The sequence below is a fragment of the Anabrus simplex genome, chromosome 1 (assembly GCF_040414725.1).
Source record: "Anabrus simplex isolate iqAnaSimp1 chromosome 1, ASM4041472v1, whole genome shotgun sequence".
In the NCBI taxonomy this organism is placed as follows: domain Eukaryota; kingdom Metazoa; phylum Arthropoda; class Insecta; order Orthoptera; family Tettigoniidae; genus Anabrus; species Anabrus simplex.
In genome coordinates this window covers 1095915358-1095928243 of record NC_090265.1, presented here as the reverse complement: position 1 = coordinate 1095928243, position 12886 = coordinate 1095915358, and the positions used below count along the sequence as shown (strand labels likewise).

The 12886-nt window shown below is 41.5% G+C and overlaps 1 protein-coding gene and 1 non-coding gene across 7 annotated transcripts in view; one reads left to right on the top strand and one right to left on the bottom strand.

Annotated features, from left to right (window-relative positions):
* LOC136858040 (diacylglycerol kinase theta) overlaps positions 1 to 12886 on the bottom strand; it is a 559022-nt gene that overhangs the window by 448982 nt on the left and 97154 nt on the right. The gene's annotated exons all lie outside the window — the stretch shown is intronic.
* Positions 3862 to 4016, top strand: LOC136858906 (5.8S ribosomal RNA). The gene has a single exon (XR_010858686.1). It is a non-coding gene; the product is annotated as a 5.8S ribosomal RNA (ribosomal RNA).

Sequence of the window (12886 nt, the reverse complement as noted above, 5' to 3'; positions counted from 1 at the left end):
CTCCACAAGGCTGCAAAAATTGTGGCCTGTCGACCGGTACCGGTCTTGAGTGCCTTTTTATTGTTAGTAATGTATTCTCTGACTGCATAGTTCACGGTTTAGAATGGGATTGCTTGCCAGTGCATAGCCTGGCGTCCCCGCTCTGCGTATTAAACTGAGGCTCACCGAGTGACGAATTTTCTCTCATGTTCCACATTTCCACTCAAATGATACCTCACCATTTGGATTGGATCCTTAGTTCTACAGCTTATAAGCCCAAATGTGAACACATTATTGTGATGCACTAAGTTCAGTGTATTGACGTTATACATCAAAATGCATAGTCCAAGTAGTAGAGTAACAAAAACAATTTCAGGAGCAAGTAGTTCAATATTTCATCTCCACTGAGTCAATAGAGTACAGGATATTACTATCGTTCTAGAGCCATTTAAACCAGGGCCGTGGCGTCTACGTTGCCGGTGTTGCCGCCGGCTACATACAGAAAAATAGAAATTAGGTAATGTTCCTTTGTATATACTTTGTATTTTCTGTCAACAATTTTAATCCACGAGATTCCAGTAACACATTTCATCTAGCGCCGAAAAATTGACCTGATTCTTGCCTGATATAGTACATTCCACCGCCGTCTCAATCTCTATATACTGCCTGTTCTGTGCCGCGAGAATTGAGAAGCTTGTTTCCAAAAGGTACTATATTCACTCTGGAAGATATTTCGCTATTAAGGAAAATCTCTGTATAATTAATAACATCATCATAATTTTTTGGTGACATTTTATCCATGTAGGTAACGATTTAAATTTCGTGGAGGTATATTTCACTTTAATGTATATCGTATACGAAATACGCTATTAGCTGTTTTAAATACTGATTCAGACGGATTTAGTACATTTTGACCTTTATAATAGATGAAGTACCTTTTGGCATAAACTGAAATGGATATAGTACTTTTTGAAAGGAACGTATTCACAATAGTTAACAAAGTAGATTGAGTGTCACAGGTATTTTCATCTGAACATCACCTTCTTTATCACATATACATAGTACAGTATGTCGGGCGGATCTATTTAATAAGTTTGTCAGTTTATAAATGGAAATTTAGAAAGCAACAGACACTTAGAAGTGTTCTTCGTCAACACAGTCAATATTCTCCTCTTCTTCACAATCGGTCCCTCCTTCATCTGTAACACTTAAGCAGCCCTTGTAGAAGGCATCCACCTGCCAATTAATACCCATTTTTCCTAAAAGGTTTCTAAAATCGTTAATCTTGGCTTCAGACATATGGTTCCTCTTCTTTACTTGCTTCAGAGGTAGAACAAAGTTCTTAACACTCCTGTATTAAGTTTTTAGAATGCTGTACGGGATTCCTGTGCCATCTGCATGGAACTGTTGAACAGTAACGAAACTTCATTTTTTTAATTATTGAAACGATTACTTTGGCATGAGAAATACTAAAACCCTTGTCATTTTTCAGGAAATGTTTTGAAGACTCCTTCCATGTTTGCACTATCACTTCTCTTTGCGAGTGAAGTGTACCTACATATGATGAAATTCCATCATACTCTTTCGGATAAAATACTTCGTTTTCTTCCTCAGTTGCCTTTCTACTAAACCGAAGGCTCTGTCAGCTGGCATGTAAGAGTGCCCTCTCACGGGAAATATCCACTTAGAGTCTATACCGGCTTTTGCAAATAATTTAATGAACATAACGAACATTGCATAGTTCTCGTTCTGTCCAGTGCAACTGTCACAAAATATGCGTATGGAACTCAAAGTTTTGTTAAGAGGTGCTTCGAAACGTTCCACCAACACACGATTGAGGAAACGCCACACGCAAGAAATAATCTCATTTGATCCTCGCCCATATTCTGACTCCAACCAGCGGTAGAAATGGACGTTTCCCATAATCAGTACTCCATTCGCATCATGTATCATAACAGCAAATGTGTAATACCACATTTGACGAGAATAGTAAGCTTCTCCAATTTCAGTTTTAGGAAGTGGTTGGTTTTGCATGAAGTCGAATAGGATGGTTACACTCCCAGCTGGCCGAAGGTTCAGCTCCTTAGTAATAGTATGAACTTACTATTAAAGATCTGCTAGTTAAATCTTCCTGCAGTTCACTGAAAGTATGAACATAAAGGAAGTTTTACATACCTGAATAGGACCACATATTCCCTGAATAAAGAATGTTATGCTGTATGTATTAATTCTCTGAGCTGCATCAATATTTACTCGTCGTCTCTTGACGGTATTGACAGAAATATGTCGCTGAATAAATTTAGTTTGATCTGGAGCAGTAGTCGGTTTCCAGTACTTCTCATGAAAGGTGTGCATTTCATCCTGGGTCAGTGTACCTGCTTTAAAAAAGGAATTGTCTAAGTGATGACATGCTATACTACAGCATTTCAGTTTGGCTTTCCATTTTATCTTCATACAAATATATTTTTCCACTGAGCAGGATCCCCCCTCTTTCTGCTAGAACGTCCTGGTGGTGTCTCACTGCAGAAGTCCCAGTTATCATCACTAAATTCACTCTGTCCACCTCATATCATTTTAACATTTTTACCTACAGACTCCTGAAACTTGATAGCATGTATAATATCACTAAACTCTACTTGTTTACGTAAACAGTTTACGTAATGAAGACGAAATCATTAAAAACACGAAACACTGACAATGCTGCAACTGCACAATTACCGACAACAAAAACAAAACAAGTGAAGGAAAATAGTACGTACAGTGCTGCCAAATGAATCTATAGGGTCCATATTTTCCCTTAACCAGAGCTCTGTCTGATCCTGTACAACTATGTATTTATTAACAATACCTGAAAAGTTAATACCCGTGAAGAGCTCATATAGTACTTTCTGACATAAAACCCGTGAAAACCTTATGAATTCAAATGGTATAAAGTACTTTTTGTCGAAAAACTGGGTATAGTATTCTTTGGAACAATCGATTATGTGGATATAATACGTATTAGAACAAAATTAAATTGTACGCTATTAATTTCAGTGGTAATATAGAACTTTCTGGTCCAAACAAACATCAAAATCTGAATCAGTTAACTGCTTATTATATGAAGACAACACAACAACAATAATGTTGGAAAGTGGATATACCCTAGTAACTTTTGGAAAGAAGCTTCACGATTGCGTTAAAGCGGCATTGCAGATGGCAGCACTTACCGCACCCAGAGCAAATGTTGGTTAAATGCGAGTTCGTCCGTAACACCAATATAACATGAAAAATAATCATTGACATGTTTCTAATCGAGAAGATAATGCACGTACAGAAACTAACATTTGAGCTTGGCTTAAGATATAGAAACGTAAAATATATACAATTTTACCAGTTACAGTAGATATATTAGGGTCATCCCACTGCTGCATGGCACATAAAAATTTCAGATACTTCTCGACACGAGTAACGGAACACCTTTTCAGTCCTTTTCTTACTGGTATTTACCACCAGTGGACGCACAAATTTTGCTATCATTATTTCACTGACCCTTTGCTCATGACCAGATTTCAGAAAACGTTTTATAGCAGATACCGGTACTGCAGTGCGTCATGTCATTATATCCACCACCCAATCTCACTGCACTAAATAGAGCTTATATTGCGTCTCCAGAAAATCTCTTGTGAGAACATAAAATAACCCATTTTGTAACAGATAAGACACACCTACCTCCTCGCTCAGTGGAGGGTATCCGTCGCGGCTTCGGCCCGGCGGGAAGGTTTTAAATGAACGCCACGCCCATGCTCGAAACACTTCTCAGCTCTGTGACGAGAAACCCATGAAAATGATTGCTTCTCCTCCACTCACTGTGGAGAGAACGATCGAAAAATGAAAAAAAACAACCCTGAACGGTGGATCACTCGGCTCGTGGGTCGATGAAGAACGCAGCAAATTGCGCGTCGACATGTGAACTGCAGGATACATGAACATCGACATTTCGAACGCACATTGCGGTCCATGGATTCCGTTCCCGGACCACGCCTGGCTGAGGGTCGGTTGCTAAAACTGAACGCGACATTGCGTTCGGAGGGTGGGAGCGTCGCGGTTCGTGCGGCCACGGCCGCCGCCGCGTCTCCTGAAAAGAGCTTCACCCCGGTGGAGCTGGACCGGTCGACACCACCACTGAGAGTGTGTGAGACGGGAGGGTTGGTCCGCGCAGCGTCTTTGTGTCTGCTGGCGCCGGTTCGCCGCCCTTGCTCCGCGACCAAGCTCGAAAGTGTGTGCTGTGTGTGCAGCGACCGAACATTTTGTGCGACACGCACAAACCAAACACGACCTCAGAGCAGGCGAGACTACCCGCTGAATTTAAGCATATTATTAAGCGGAGGAAAAGAAACTAACAAGGATTCCCTTAGTAGCGGCGAGCGAACAGGGAAGAGCCCAGCACCGAATCTCGCAGGTTCACCCTGCCGAGAAATGTGGTGTTCGGGAGGGTCCACTTATCCCGGGAACCTGCGGCGAGTTCAAGTCCTTCTTGAATGGGGCCACGCTCCGCAGAGGGTGCCAGGCCCGTAGAGACCGCTGCGGCTTCCGGGAGGATCTCTCCTTAGAGTCGGGTTGCTTGAGAGTGCAGCCCTAAGTGGGTGGTAAACTCCATCTAAGGCTAAATATGACCACGAGACCGATAGCGAACAAGTACCGTGAGGGAAAGTTGAAAAGAACTTTGAAGAGAGAGTTCAAGAGTACGTGAAACCGTTCGGGGGTAAACGTGAGAAACCCGAAAATACCTCAACCGGGGAGATTCAAGCCTTATCCGCGCCTCTTCCCCTGCTTTGGCCAGATGGGTCCTGCAGTTTTGATTCCAACTGAATTATTTTAACGTACTCGATAAAATCATCAATCAACCATTGTAGTATTTTATCTGCTGGCGAATAGAAATGCCCACTATTTATTTATTTATTTATTTATTTATTTATTTATTTATTTATTTATTTATTTATTTATTTATTTATTTATTTATTTATTTATTTATTTATTTATTTATGGAATGTCCCATTGAGCTAGTGGGTCATGGAGGGAATGCCCTTTACAATCACAACTTGGCAGCTTTCAGTTTCAGTTAACAGATAAGGTATATATACATAAAACAAGGAATGCTTTATAAATACTGATTTACATCATATCATTATTTTACATGGAGAAAAAGAAGGCATTCAAAATAAAATAAACTTAGGTGGAAAAATAGGTCACAATGGTTATCGATTTATTCTCCAACATGCTGTTCAAGGAAGTACCTACTTATTTTTTAAATTTGTTTCAATTTGGGACGTAGATTGTTAAAGGCTGTGCTTGCTGAATAAGAAATGCTTTTAATACCACATTTGGTAGTGGTATTGGAATCTTTGTAAAACTGGTTTGCTGATCTTGTGTTATGGGTGTGAATATCTTTGATGTATCGTAGTTCTGTATTAACAGAAATCATAATATTTTTATACCTGAACATAAATAAAGTTTGAGAGTATTTAATCTGACATTGTACTGGTAATATGTTTGTTTCCTGAAAAACTTCCACAGATGGTTTTAGAAAATCATATCCGTACATAATTTTTAAAGCTCTCTTGGAGTATTTCAAGTTCCTTTACAGCTTCCTCTGTACAATTTCCCCATATTATATTCATATATATAAGGTGTGAATGTATGAGGGAGGTATATGATATTTTTCTTAAGTGTTGGTTGTTTATTCCATAGTCCATTAATCTTTTTAGTACTCCAATTACACTAATACTTATTTTCATTCCAACTTAAGTTATTGTCCAAAGCCAGGCCTAAATATGAAAAATGCTTTACCCTTTCAATGGGCTCACTGTCAATTTTTACTACATTACAGGTATTGATAAATTGTGTTGGTTTATGGAATATCATGTATTTTGTTTTTGAGGTGTTTATTACTAAATTACCTATTTTTGTTCAGCCATGGTATTAGTATGTCCAGATCTTTTTGCATATGATACATAATCTTCTGTTCGCAGCTGCTGTCATAAAATATAAAATAATATATCATCTGCAAACAGGAATTTTAGAAACAGTAATGGTCCCAGTACTGACCATTGTGGGACACCATGTTTAACATGTAGATGGGCCCTTTAGTTTCATTGATATTAACATACTGCTTCCTGTCAGTTAAGTAATTTTTAAACCACTCAAAGGCTCAAGTTGCCGTGCCGTGTAGCAGCCGTGTCTTGCCACTGGAATGGACGGCTGCCGTTGACTCAGTGGCGCACACAGTTAAATGCGTGCTTTCACACTGTACGGTTTTTTAATCGTACGGCAGCTCTAGAGATAGTTGAAAAATCCACTAACCTGTTGTCCGAAACAGTGAAGGAAGTGCGCGCTGTTGAACGTAAATTAGATTCACTCCCAGCTTCGTAGGTACAGGGACTGTTAAAGGTCAAACATCAAAATTTGTTCAGAAAAAACAGAGGATTTCAAACAATGTGCCAATTTTTTAACCTATTAGAGGGTGCTCATGTTAGCGAAATTGATGGCGTTGGTGTTGGTGATATTCCTCTCTTTAACTATGCACGTCTGACTTCCTGTGATGTGGAGCGATCGTTTTCGCAGTATAAGGCGTTCTTTAGACATAATTGGTATGCATTTGTGATGGACAATTTGGAGATGACCTTTGTTATTCACTGCAATTCTGAAACTACTTCTAGCAACTAATACTCCAGCGTGTGATGGGTGAGTACGAACTGGTACCATTTTTTCAAAGATGATAGTTTGCTTTTGCCATATTTAAACAAAACGTTACCTTTCTTTAAAAAAATATAACAATTCATCATATCTACTCTGGCATATCAAAAATTAATATACCACACTGCACGTTTCCGTACACAGACGCCAATTTGCCTTAAGAAGCGCGTTTGTTAGCACCATATTCTAATACAAAACGTTATACTTATTTACTTCTTGAGCGCGAGTAGTTATGTGATATTTAAAGGAAAATAATTTTAATTTGTTATCATATATTTTTAAGTTTTTCAGCACATTAAAAAAATGTGTGTCACAAATTTTGTCAACAGGTACGCAGTTACTTTGGGAGATACATGACAATGAATGAGCAGAGGAGTTATGAGTGTTTGGAAGTTGTGAACTGTGTTTGTAGGGCAAACAATCCCCCCCCCCCCAGCTAGGATTAGTCTGGAACAAACAGGCTGCAGTAACGGTAGTCTCTAAAAATGTGCGTAAAACATAACTTCTCTGTACACAACCACATCTAATCATTGCTGCTGCTTCATATTTATTACACAGTCCTCTCAAATTCTTGAAAAAATCTGCAATATTATGAAAATGGTGTGGGTTTTTTCTTGCAGCTAATCCAGCTAACACTCATCCATACTGATGAGCGAGCCCGGAGAAACGAACTGTTGGAATGGTAAAGACTATAGCAAATTCCCTTTCTGTTTCTGAAACATTACAAGTTTCATAGCCTTCATCTTCCAATCTGGTGACAAAAACATGTTTGCGCTATTTTATATATTCAGAATGTCCATCACTGTAATAGATAAAACAGTTAACGAAGACCTACTACAGCACGCTGTGCAACAAAACAATGTTCTTCAGTCTGCGTACTGCTTACCTAGTGCCTACGTATTAAACGGGGATCTCTCCAAACACGGACAGTTCCAACCTGCGATAAATCATCAAAGACTATCCCCATCTTTTTTTCTTTTGCTGGCCGGGTGGCTCTACATCTTTACTACAGCTCCCCGCCGGAATCAATTCAGCACGCAGCTGCGTCTACAATTGGAAAGTCAGCTACCCATCATGTCTACGTAACATTCTGCCTTTACCCCTGCCACCGCCACCACCACAACCACCTTCACCACGACATCTGCACTTTCCCTTTCCTACGTTCCTTTCACCATTATATGAATGTACCATCCTTCGCCAATTATGTCATCGTCCCTTCCTATCTCGCAAACCCCTGAAGTTTTAGTCTTCTGTACATACCACCCCGCTACCTTTCACACCAACGCCCTGAACAAGAAGCATCTGCCACGCCTGTCACTACCTCAGCAGCCGCCGCACCATCACCGTCAACATCACAGCCATAACCATCTCCACAAGCCATGTATAGCTGTGTAATCCGCGGCGTCGATCCCACCATCACCGACCGAGAAATACTTGGGGAATTCCACGCAGGCGTCCAAGCCCGCAGAGCAATCAGGATCCCCTACGGTCCAACATACCTGGTCCGCCTCCATCTCCCCACACAAGATGACGTCCAGCGCCTCATCACTATGGGAGCGTATATATACCGCCAGATGCATCAAGTGGAACCCTCTCGCTCCCCTCCCCAACCTCTCAATAGACATCCCACCAACAATACACTTCGTCGCACACGGCCATCCACTCCTCCACATCAACCTCGCCAACCCGTCCGTCCATCCTTTCTCCCACCTAGCTTTTTTCTTCCAAACAACTCCGACCCTTGATCTCATCAGACTCCTCAACACTTCTTTATGCAACATCACCGCAAACCTCCACCTCCTCACTCTTCATCGCAACCCACACAACATGACGTCCAGCGCCTCATCAGCATGGGAGCGTATATATACCAACAGAGCGCAGTAGGCGGACCTCGATGAAATCCTACCGCGGTGCTCTTCATTGAGTGTCGAGGTGGGACGGCACGTTTACTTTGAACAAATTAGAGTGCTTAAAGCAGGCCGGCTGCGCCTGAATACTGTGTGCATGGAATAATGGAATAGGACCTCGGTTCTATTTTGTTGGTTTTCGGAACCCGAGGTAATGATTAATAGGGACAGGCGGGGGCATTCGTATTGCGACGTTAGAGGTGAAATTCTTGGATCGTCGCAAGACGGACCGAAGCGAAAGCATTTGCCAAGTATGTTTTCATTAATCAAGAACGAAAGTTAGAGGTTCGAAGGCGATCAGATACCGCCCTAGTTCTAACCATAAACGATGCCAGCTAGCGATCCGCCGAAGTTCCTCCGATGACTCGGCGGGCAGCTCCCGGGAAACCAAAACTTTTGGGTTCCGGGGGAAGTATGGTTGCAAAGCTGAAACTTAAAGGAATTGACGGAAGGGCACCACCAGGAGTGGAGCCTGCGGCTTAATTTGACTCAACACGGGAAACCTCACCAGGCCCGGACACCGGAAGGATTGACAGATTGAGAGCTCTTTCTTGATTCGGAGGGGGGTGGTGCATGGCCGTTCTTAGTTGGTGGAACGATTTGTCTGGTTAATTCCGATAACGAACGAGACTCTAGCCTGCTAAATAGTCGCATCCGGTATCCGTTCGTGCTACCGGCGACAACACATCTTCTTAGAGGGACAGGCGGCTTCTAGCCGCACGAGATTGAGCAATAACAGGTCTGTGATGCCCTTAGATGTTCTGGGCCGCACGCGCGCTACACTGAAGGAATCAGCGTGTCCTCCTAGTCCGAAAGGACCGGGCAACCCGTTGAACCTCCTTCGTGCTAGGGATTGGGGCTTGCAATTGTTCCCCATGAACGAGGAATTCCCAGTAAGCGCGAGTCATAAGCTCGCGTTGATTACGTCCCTGCCCTTTGTACACACCGCCCGTCGCTACTACCGATTGAATCATTTAGTGAGGTCTTCGGACCGGTGCGCGGGATCTGCTTCGCGCAGATCTGGAAAGATGACCAAACTTGATTATTTAGAGGAAGTAAAAGTCGTAACAAGGTTTCCGTAGTGGAACCCTCTCGCTCCCCTCTCCAACCTCTCAATAGATATCCCACCAACAATACACTTCGTTGCACCCGGCCAGCCACTCCTCCATATCAACCTCGCCAACCAGTCCGTCCATCCTTTCTCCCACCTAGTTTTTTCTTCCAAACAACTCCTACCCTTGATCTCATCAGACTCCTCAACACTTCTTTATGCAACATCACCGCAAACCTCCACCTCCTCACTCTTCATCGCACCCCTAGTACCGTAGCATAAACCTCCAATCCTTCCACACATCCCCCTAATTTCCATCTCCGCAGCCAAGAGGCCCCCATCACTTCTCCTCCACTAAAGAATATCTTCTTTTTCCCATCTTTTCCCTTCAACACGTCTCCTGCCTTCTCAAACTTCTTCCGGCCTGAGAGAGGGCGTCACCCTCTGATTGGCCCGCCTCGTCGTCGTGCCTATGTGTCGAATGCAGCAGAGCTTCCCGCTATACTAGTTCGCAACCCAAGACGCACTTTTCTTCCTTATTAAATATTCTATCACGAAAGCTCCTGTAGTAAAAATTTGCAAAGAGGCACAGTTTGTAAAGAAGAATACGATAGTGTGCAAAACAGTTTTTTTCTGCCTCAGGAGAAGGTTTGCTTGTAAATTTTAGTTGGACTACGGCCGACTGGATGCGTCACACTCACAGACACATAGTAGGGACTAAATAGACAGGCAGTGCTATATCTCCTAATTGGTGCTAGTGAAGCCGGAAACTTGCGGCCGCCGCCATCTTACATACTACAGATCCACTGTAAACATGTATGTTACTGTGTTACGTGTAGTTTTGGTTTATGTTGTTTTTATACACATTTCACATTAATTTTTCGGCAAACTACTGTGTGGCAGAATGGCGAATACTTGCGCAGTGTTTGGGTGTGGTTTTTCTTATTCGCAAAGAAAGAAGGATGGAAAGGAGTTTCAATACACTGGTAAGTGGCTTAAGCCCCATTCACAATGCAAACGTAACGTAAAATTACCATTAACAGAAGTTTGCGGCCATGTTATCTGATGGAACCATTCACAACGCGCCGACGTAAACTTAACTGCGAGTCCGTAAAATTAAGGGATTGCAAACTCCAAGCTCTTGCGGTTAATTTTACGTTAAGTTTAAGAACCAGCCAATCAGTATTTTGTGCGCGATATAATGACTTCTTTCGACGAAACACTTGTAATTCTCTTTCAAAACAATCCTTGTTTGTATGTATGATAAAAAGGAAAGAGAATTACAAAGATGTTATACGGAAAGAGAATATTTGCAAATAAATATGCTGTAGCCCGGACGAATAGAAATAAATAGTGTGACGACTCCCTCTGAATCACATGTTAACAGACACGGTGTACATGTTTCCCGCCACCTGCAGCGCTGCTGTCGATAAGAGGTCCAAGTACGCGCGCTTTTTTCGGCTTTATGTGGAAGTGTGTAAACAGTTTGTGGTCTTTTTCGGTAGTTTTATACGTTTTGCAGTTTTATAGTGCAAAATATCTGGTGTTAACTTTTCGTGAACTAAAAAGTTTAAAATATTTAGGCCTTTGAGTAGTAGGACGTATACTTGGGCATATGCTTCAATTTACTTCCTCATCTGAATATGCCTACAACTTGCTATGTCCCGGGTTGCAAGTCGGGTTACGATAAAATATCGAATGAGAAGCGGCTTTTTTTTTTCATCCCTAAAAGATTCCACTCTCTTTTCGAAGTGGTCGAAAGCTATCCCACGTCAAGATCTGCCTTTAAGCGATAAAAGTCGCATCTGTGATTTGCATTTTGCGGTCGAACTTATCTAAAAATGTGACAGTTTCATTATTAATGGTGAAAAAGTGGAAATTCCAAGACAGAGATGAAAAATAGATCCTACAGCAGTCCCATATCTTTTTCCTAATCTTCCGAAATATTTATCACGAAACATCACAGTAAGAAGATCTCCATATCAACGCCAGTCTACCAAATTAGATGTTCCTTCCACAGGTGACTATCCCATACTAGACTCCCCTAGTATTACCACTGTATGCTCTAGTGCTGGTGATAAATCACAGGTTAGTGCTGATGACAAGAGGGTATGTATCCTAAAAAAGAGAGAAACATCTCCAGAAGAAAGTTACTTTTTTAGCAGAAAATTAAAAGAAGAAAAGATAAAGAATGCTCAACTAGAAAGGGAGCTTGAAGAAATTTAATCACCGAAAAAACAGGTAAATACCCCTAATGAAAGACTAAGTACGAAACAGAAGATAATAACGGATACCATACTGAAGAAGAGCAATACTAGAAATTCAAAAGGCATACGTTATGATCAGAAACTTCTAATGGAAGCACTCCTGTTGAAAATTAAGTCCCCGAAAGGTTACAGGCATTGTAGACAGCATGACCTTCTGCCACTGCCATCACCATCACACCTTCGCAGTCTGTTGAAAGGCCTGAAGTGTTCATACGGTATCAATCATCACTCAGTCAGTGCCATTTCTCAAGCCTTTAACACTTATGATCATGATGATGATGATGATGATGACAACAACAGGTTAGGAATATTAATATTCGATAAAGTTAAACTAAAAGAAGAAATACAGTTTAATGGCACTTCTTTAAAAATAGATGGGTACGTGGACTTTGATGATCTCACACCAGAAGATCAACAAGCAAATATTGCAAATCATGTCCTAGTGTTTATGTTTGTACCACTCTTAAAGCACTGGGTGCAACCTATTGCAATATATGCAAGTCGCAATTCCACACCTGGTGACATACTGTCAAAAATAATAATCCAAGCTGTTATTCAACTGGAAAATACTGGGATTCATATTGCTGGATTTGTGTGCGATGGGAGTCAGACAAACAAGAAAGCTTGGCAAAATCTTGATATCAGTGGTAAACTAAATAACTTAAATGTAAGCATTCCCAATCCTGTGAACTCCTCCAGAAAGATTAGGGCATTTTCAGATGCAGTTCATATCCTGAAATGCAGTAGAAACTATTTTCTTGCCAAAAAATTCTACCTATAAAGGCCACAGTATCAGCTTCAACTATTACAGGCTAGTTTATGAAAATGACACCCTCCAGGATTCTGTAGGTTTGCGAGTATGTCCAAAAATAACCACATCACATATCAACCCTAACGGTTTTCAGAAAATGAATGCTCGTTTGGCGTTCCACTTATTCAGCAGGGCT